At 41.1% G+C, this 7901-nt stretch overlaps 1 protein-coding gene across 1 annotated transcript in view; it reads left to right on the top strand.

Moving 5' to 3' along the window:
* The first annotated feature begins 1267 nt into the window (after positions 1–1267).
* Positions 1268–7901, top strand: part of TTC29 (tetratricopeptide repeat domain 29) — a 242620-nt gene continuing 235986 nt past the window's right edge. Inside the window, exons 1-2 of the mRNA XM_057728186.1 lie at positions 1268–1324; positions 2032–2078. The gene's annotated coding sequence lies outside the window, so the exon portion shown is untranslated. The remainder of the gene's footprint in view (positions 1325–2031; positions 2079–7901) is intronic.

The following is a 7901-nucleotide window of genomic DNA, read 5'->3' as shown; positions in this document are numbered from 1 at the left end:
AAAGCAGCAAACAGGAGGTATAAGTCCAGAGAGGCAGGAAGGAGCCTCCTGGAAAGCCATGCTGGGAGAGCCTCACGTGAGAAGGAAGGTACATGGACTTCACAGACTTCGAAGCTGAAAAACAAGAAGGACTGGAACAGAATTCACACAGACCACCATGGAGCTGTGTTAAGGTGTTGCTGGAAATGAGTTAATGAGAATAGATTGGGCTTTACTGATGTGAGGGATCACCCGGAGCCCAGTCACAGGTAGTCACAGTGAGCAACTGAAGGTATCATGTAAACTTGCTTAGTGGAAATAATTTAGTAATTTATTGCAGCAAATTAGATGTTGGAATGAAAGCGTGGTTATGGTTGTTATGCATATAGTCCAAATAGAATCGATTTATGGTTAATAGAATGATTGGTGTGAGCAGTATTGCTGGCTTACTTTCCTACAGTGCGTGACAGTAGCCAATGAATAAAAGCCTTGCTTTCCTGCACATCTGTATTTGGGGAGTGGTAAGCAACAAGCTTCACTCTCTTGCTCTCTATCCGTATCAGACAGTGAGCTAGGAAACTCACTTCCTTACATTTACATGTGAGAGAAGGGATGGAAGCATGCCTGGGATTAACAGGCTGACATTAAGTGGGTGTAAATATAAAATCCTGAGTTTCAGGGGAAATTTTAAAATATATATACACAAATACAGGACGCAGGGAGAGTCTATGGAAGAGACCTTGGGTTTTTAGCTCACCACAACCCCAAACTGGATTCTCCTTCTGGAGACAGGATTGGGAAAGGTGTTTGCGTGGGGTTGGAAAAGTGGTTCTGACCGCAACAGAGGCTAAGGAAGAACTTATCCAGCAGGATAAAGTGACTTCGGGTCTCGGGGGTCTTGATTCCCAATCTGAGCGTTTTCCCATCAATCTGTGGACGACAGGGAAATGTTACAAAATATTGAAAATGCAGTGCCGTGAAGGAAATGATTCAAGGCGGCAAAATAGAGGCCCTTGGGTTAGGTGAACTAACTTCTGAAAGAAGTCTAACTTCTGAGAGCTGTCAGGCGGGAAAAGCGTGGTGGGTCTGGAGGCCACGCACAGCGCTCTGGAGGCTCTGTCCCCACAGGCTGCGCCTCCTCTAGGCTCCGCCCCCGTGCCCTGCGAGCCTGGAAGCTGCCCCAGTCCCGAATCCCGGTTTGGCATAACCCCGCCCCCCCGCGCTTCCGCCCCGCCCCCTCTGTATCCCTGGAGACGTTCTCGCGTCCTCTCTCTGCGCCTGCTCCGTAGGGTGTAGGAACGACCGCGGGAGGAGAGGGCAGCGCCGGCGCCAGCACCTGCCACCTGTGGGGGACACAGGCGGAACGGAAAACCACAGTTGTTCCCCAGGGCCAGTCCATCGAGGTTCGTGACAGACTCCTAGAAGAGACGGGTTGTTCTTCCAGGCAGTCCCTCCCCTGACCCTGACAGACCTTCCTCAGTTAGTCTAGGGACTCAAGCTTCCTGAGCCGGGGCCCTCACCATTTACCTCAAGAAATGCATAGAAGGAGGAGCAGAGAAAGGCGCTCTTCTCGCCGCCGCCAGGTTCACCCTGTGAGGGCAATGGAAAAAATAAATAGGAGCAGGAATAAATCAGTTAGTCCTGTTTAGAACCGCAAGGTTCACAAGGAAACTGAGATGCCCTCGATTTTGGTAGATGACCCCATCTTTTGAGAGATCAGATTATCCCTGATGTCACATTTGTATAAGAATATATCAATACATATACATACTTCAGATGTATTGGCATTTTATTGAATTAGTGATTAGTTTCTCCCATAGGAGCAAAACTTTGGGATTTTTTTATGGTTTTCATCTTTAATCACTGACATGATGTCAGCTATCCCAGTGGGATTTTTTTTTTAAGTTTAACTGCATAATAAGTACGTGGTTTTTGTTGTATGAATAAATCTTATTCCATGATTTGGAGCAGGGAGGGGAGTTATTCTATTGACTAATTTTTAACTTCTTCTCTTCTTTCCTTTGCTATTATTCTTTGCTTCCAAATTTTCAGGCTGAAATTTGAAAGCCTGGAGAGACCTGCAACAGTCATCTCCGAATGTAAGTTGAATGAAACATGGCCTGCCTTCAAACACTTCTCCTGCTTTAAATTTTGATTTAACCATCAATAAATATTAGTTAGTAGGAAATGTGTGATTTCTATTTATTTGACAACCTAATTACCTATCATAGAATGCTAGAAGTATCCAAAAATTATGATACAAGGGATAAACGTTTACTGACTCTTTATTTTATGTGATTTTTTTTTTTTTACTCTTTTCAGGAGCAAATTATTGACATTTCTCTATAGTTTTCTTTAACTTTCATAGTAAAAGAGCTTGTGGTGATAATATGAAAAGTTCCAATTCTTATCAATGATTTGATTGATGATAGTAAAATCATATTTATTTTGAACTCTCTTGATGACACATGATACACTTGCTTGTTGTGGTTTATTGGTTTTATTTCTCACATTTCAGCTTTTACCCCAAAGTGACTGAATTCTGGAGGCAGTAGTCAACCTCAGACATAGTTACTCCCCAGGTAGCCTCTGTCTATACAACTCTAGGCCTCCCCTCCCTTTGTGTTTCCTGATAAAGGTATCTATGGGGATCATGAGCAAGAGGGTTACTCTTTGAAGAATTTGACTTGGGGGCCAGAAATTGAAACTCATGCCATGGGACACATTCAGCCTGACCCACCCCTCTCAAAACTTTCATCCTGTATTTCTCCATTCTCATTTGTCTTTGCATGTGGAGGCCAAACTTACAGACCATAACTGTGATACAGGAGCCAACCAGGAGATCAAAGAATCCACCAAATCTCTTCTGAATCCCAGCAGTGGAATGGCTTAAGGCAGCCTTTTGATCTGCATCTCAGCACCTGTGGTGCCCCGAGTAGACTGCCCATTTGGTAGCACTGGGGGAGCTGCCTCTGGGGCCCCTAACAGACTGCTTCACCCTGACCTCCTGGGGCTAAGCTCATTTTGGTACCAGCCAGAGAAGTACCTCTCATTATCCTCCCTTATGTACCTGAACCTGAACCATTCCCCTTCCTGCAGTAGCACCCACCTTGTGTGATTTCCTCTGTGGTGCTGAGCTAGGAGAACCCTGATGGAGTGTCATTGTTAAGGATGCTGGGTTCCATTTCTGCTGCAGGCCTAGATCAGTCACTGCCAGCACTAGTCCCATTCCTCCGGGTTGGAACCCACCTAGGAGCTGGGAACACTGATCCAAACAAGGAAAATGATACAAGTCATATTGATAAAGAACAAAAGACTTGCTTCACTCCACAGGTGTAACTTCAGCCTGAAATGACAGGCCCCTAAGCATGCTTGCATTTTTTTCTCACTTATTTTCTCCTTGGCTGCTTCTATATGCTAGAATGCAGCTATTTCCTACCTTAAGAAAATTCAGCAGAATTGATAAAACATAAAAGAGATGGTGATTACTTAGATACGAAAATAATTTGTTACGGGATCCCTTTATGTATTTGATATATTTCAAATATTATGTGTGTCATAAAATTCAGTTTACCCATTACCTATTGTGTAAAACAAAATACCTTTATATGGCGATGTATCGATGGTGAAAAACAAAACCCCCTTTCCCAATGGCCAGGGAAGATGTGGGGTTTAGAGCAGTGAGAGAGCCTGTCAATTTCCACCCTAACTCTGAGCTTAAACTTTCAACATATATTGGTTGAGGGATTTTTTTTCCACCACGCAGTTAATAACTTTTTTTCCACTTTATCATTCAGCTCTGACCACCCCCCATTCAGAGTTGTGCCTTGAGGCTTGCCAGCAGGGCTTGCAGTACTTACATTAAACTAAATTTAAGAGTAAAGGTGTTCCTGCTGCTAATGTTCTCAGATCAGAGGAGAGCAAAATGAAGGAACTGGCAGCTGAAACTTTAATGGTTGGAAACGTTGACTCAGATTTTGGAAAAAAAAAAATCGCGTTGATCTGCGTGACAAGCAAGACGTGTTCCTGTCCACGTATAACATTTGCATAAGATTTCATTAGATGCTTATATTTTCTAGCAAAAATAGTCTAACCCAAGTAAACATCAGTAAGGATAAATTTTATATCACAGGTTATAAACACCTTGATGGCATATGTGAGATGGAACAGAACTTCTGGGGTTTGGTGCCTCTATCTGAGTGCAAGTAGCTGGGTCTTCCTAGTTTTTGGAGAAGTTACAAGTACTTTTTTCTCATTTCGAAGCTCCTTGGGGAACCCTTCAGAGGTACCTGCAATTATGCAGAGATCACCCCTGCCCAGTGCCCTTCATAAGCAAAGTGGGGGCTCTCAGAGTCTTAATTTGTCAGGGAAGTAATGTCTAGACTGAAGCAAGCACAGGCATTGTTTCTTTCCCTTTCCAAATCATCTGGGGACAGACAGGTCCGAGTTAAGAACTGAGATGGCCCAGATTTGCTCCATAACAGTGGAGGACTCTGAAACATAGAGTCTTCGCAGCTTCTCTGAAGTACACTCACAAGAGGCAGGTTTGGTCTAATCCTGTGTTAGCTTTAACTTCTTACCACATGTTCTATATAATGTTGCCATTTAGTTAAGTTCTGGTTATCCAAGTAACTCAATGAGTTGTTATAACATCTAATCATAAAAAATAGATTTTTTTTAAAATACAAGAGTAAGTCACTATATTATTATGAAGTTATGGAGTATAATACATTATGTTTCTAATGTTTGTTTTGGAGGAGAGGACTAACACTTGCTGTTTAGACTGAGTGCTTTAAAGCTATAACTATATAAAAATAAGCTGACTTTATGTTTCATGGATTATATCATGCACTGATAATCTGGGTAATATTAGGATTCTATTATATCCTGACACTGATCTCCATTAGAATATTCTCTTTAATTATGCAAATAATTATTTTCAGGCCAGGGTAATAATCTTTTTTTCAGAAACACAGGACTGCCTATTTCTACACTGAATTTCGAAAGATTTTCCCTCAAGTCTCCTTGCTTTTCCACTCTCCGTCCACCCCTCCATGGTTTTGTAGCACTAGAGGAATATTTTTTCTCTGCTGGCCACAGGTGATGCTACCTTGGGTGTGACCACGTCCCTCCACCTCTACCTCAACCACCATTCTCTGTCACCCAGATTTCACAGCAACCTCCAACTGGCCTCTGCTGTCTTCCCTTCTGCCCCCTATAGTCTAAGTCCAAAAGAGAAGCCAGAGTAATGCTTTCAAGGTAGAAGTCAGACCGTGTCACTTCTGGGCTCAAAATCCTTCAATCAGGGTAAAAGTCACAGTTTTTACAGTAACATTTAAGACCCTATACCATCAGAACACCACCAAATTTCTCCTTAACTTCTCTGACTTCATCTTTTTCTGTTATTATTCATCCCTTGGCTACTGGTGAGCACTGGGTGCTTTCTAGTTCCCTGCTTGATTTTTAGCTATAGATCCTATCATCAACTGATCTTCTATGTATTTTACATATTTGCATATTTTCTGTTTCACCACCACACCCACCTTATAATGTAAAATTCTGTGAGGGTAAAGATTTTTGTCTTTTTGTTCGCTGCTGCATCTTCAGCACTTGAACAGTACCTGGCACCAAGTAGTAGCTTAACGAATATCTGTTGAATATATTTACGGCCCAGATTGATGATAATTTACCCTAGGTTATGCAGATAGTAAAAAATGGAGGTAAGTGATTTAAAACCTGAAACAAGTCTTTCAGTTGCTTGTGGGACTAATGGTAGAGGTCAAAACTGGTGGACATAGTGGTGGTGGAATCAAGAGGCTCTAGCCTTTTGGATGCCTCTCCAACAGTAGAAGGGTGGGTTCTTTTGCATCTGAAAGTGCTTGCAACATGTGACAGTTTTTCCATTTGAAGTCAACATCATGTCTACACTTCTTCCTCTTTGGAGTAAGGTTTAGATAACATGATTTTATAGATCTACCTTCATTATTGCTCACTTACTTTTTCCACTATTGCACATTGCATTTCCCAGAGATGGCCACAACAATATCTTCCATCCCACATCTTCCTCTTACAATGTGACTTTGATGCTTTCCCATCAATAGGTGGGTCTACTTCGTTGGTCTTAAATCTGGACAGGCCTATTTTTCACAGTGGAAGTGATGTTGTGTGACTTCTAAAGACAGGCCCTAGAAGGACATACAGCTTCCACCTGGCTTTTCTTTGGGTGTTTGCCTTTGGAGCCCTGAGTTGCCACTTAAGAAGTCTGAGGCTGCCATGCTGAGAGGAAGCCCAAGCCAGATGAAGAGGTCACATGTATGTGTTCTGACAGATAGCCCTAGCTGAGGTACTAGCTAATAGCATCAAGCACCAGGTATATGAGTGAAGACCTTACAGATAATTCCTATTTCCCACCGCTGAGTTATCCCCAAGGTTCTGAGTCTTCCCAGCAGAGCCTCCAGTCAAAATGGAGTAGGGGAAAGCCATCCCCATTGTGCCTTCTCCTAATTCCTGACCCACATAAAGTGAAAGATAATACATTGATTGTTGTTTTAAACAATCTTTCTTAAATGACTACATTGTTTTAATTGAAGTATAGTTGATTTATAATGTTTCAAGTATACAGCAAAGTGATTATGCTTTCCTTTGTTGTGCAAAAGCTTTTAAGTTTAATTAGGTCCCATTTGTTTATTTTTGCTTTTGTTTCCATTACTTTGGGAGACAGATTCAAAAAAATATTGCTGCGATTTATGTCAAAGAGTGTTCTGCCTATGTTTTCCTCTAGGTATTTTATAGTATCTGGTCTTACATTTAGGTCTTTAATCCATTTTGAGTTTAATTTTGTGTATGGTGTTAGAGAATGTAATAATTTCATTCTTTTACAAGCAACTGTCCAGTTTTCCCAGCGCAACTTATTGAAGAGACTGTCTTTTCTCCATTGTATGTTTTTGCCTCCTTCATCGTAGATGAATTGACCATAAGTGTGTGGATTTATTTCTGGGCTTTCTATCCTATTCCATTGATCTTTGTGTCTGTTTTTGTGCCAGTACCATACTGTTTTGATTACCGTAGCTTTGTAGTATAGTATGAAGTCAGGGAGTGTGATTCTTCCGGCTCCATTCTTCTTTCTCAAGATTGTTTTGGCTGTTTGGGGTCTTTTGTTTTTCCATACAAATTCTAAAACTTTTTGTTCCAGTTCTGTTAAAAATGCCATTGGTAATTCGATAGGGATTGCATTAAATCTGTAGATTGCCATGGATAGTATGGTCATTTTAACTATTTATTCTTCCATTCCAAGAACACGGTATATCTTTCCATCTGTTTGTGCTGTCTTCAACTTCTTTCATTAGCATCTTATAGGTTTCAGAGTACAGGTCTTTTGCCTCCTTAGGTAGGTTTGTACCTAGGTATTTTATTCTTTTTGGTATGATTAAACCACTACATTTTGAAGTGATTTGTACACTATTGTAGCTATGTGTTCTCTCAGGGCAGCTGTCTCCTTGTTGAGAATTGTTTTTAGCATATATCACTTCTAAAAGAAAGCCTTTATTGTGAGTAAGTTTTTAGAAAACAGAAAAGTATGAACAATTTTTAATTATTGATTGTAACAGGTGAGAAAAGCATGAATATTTGAAATCCATAACTGTCCTAAAAATCTTCACTTTTTAATTGCAACCAGGTCCGCTAACAAAACCCATACCAAAGCTCCTAATCGTCTGAATATTCAATGCATTTATAAGATTGTCTCCTTTTCCACTTTGTGATGGAGATGCAGATAAGTAATAAATTGGCCAAAAGGCAGATAGTAGAAGAAAATAATGAGAGAAGCAACCTGAAGAATTCATTCTCTGAGCTTCATGCCTGAATAACAGAGCTATAGATTTACACACAGAGGCATTCTCAGCTCAGACAACTGACTGCGGATC

Source organism: Hippopotamus amphibius, chromosome 3 (genome assembly GCF_030028045.1).
Source record: "Hippopotamus amphibius kiboko isolate mHipAmp2 chromosome 3, mHipAmp2.hap2, whole genome shotgun sequence".
In the NCBI taxonomy this organism is placed as follows: Eukaryota; Metazoa; Chordata; class Mammalia; order Artiodactyla; family Hippopotamidae; genus Hippopotamus; species Hippopotamus amphibius.
This window is presented reverse-complemented; position numbering and strand designations above follow the sequence as displayed.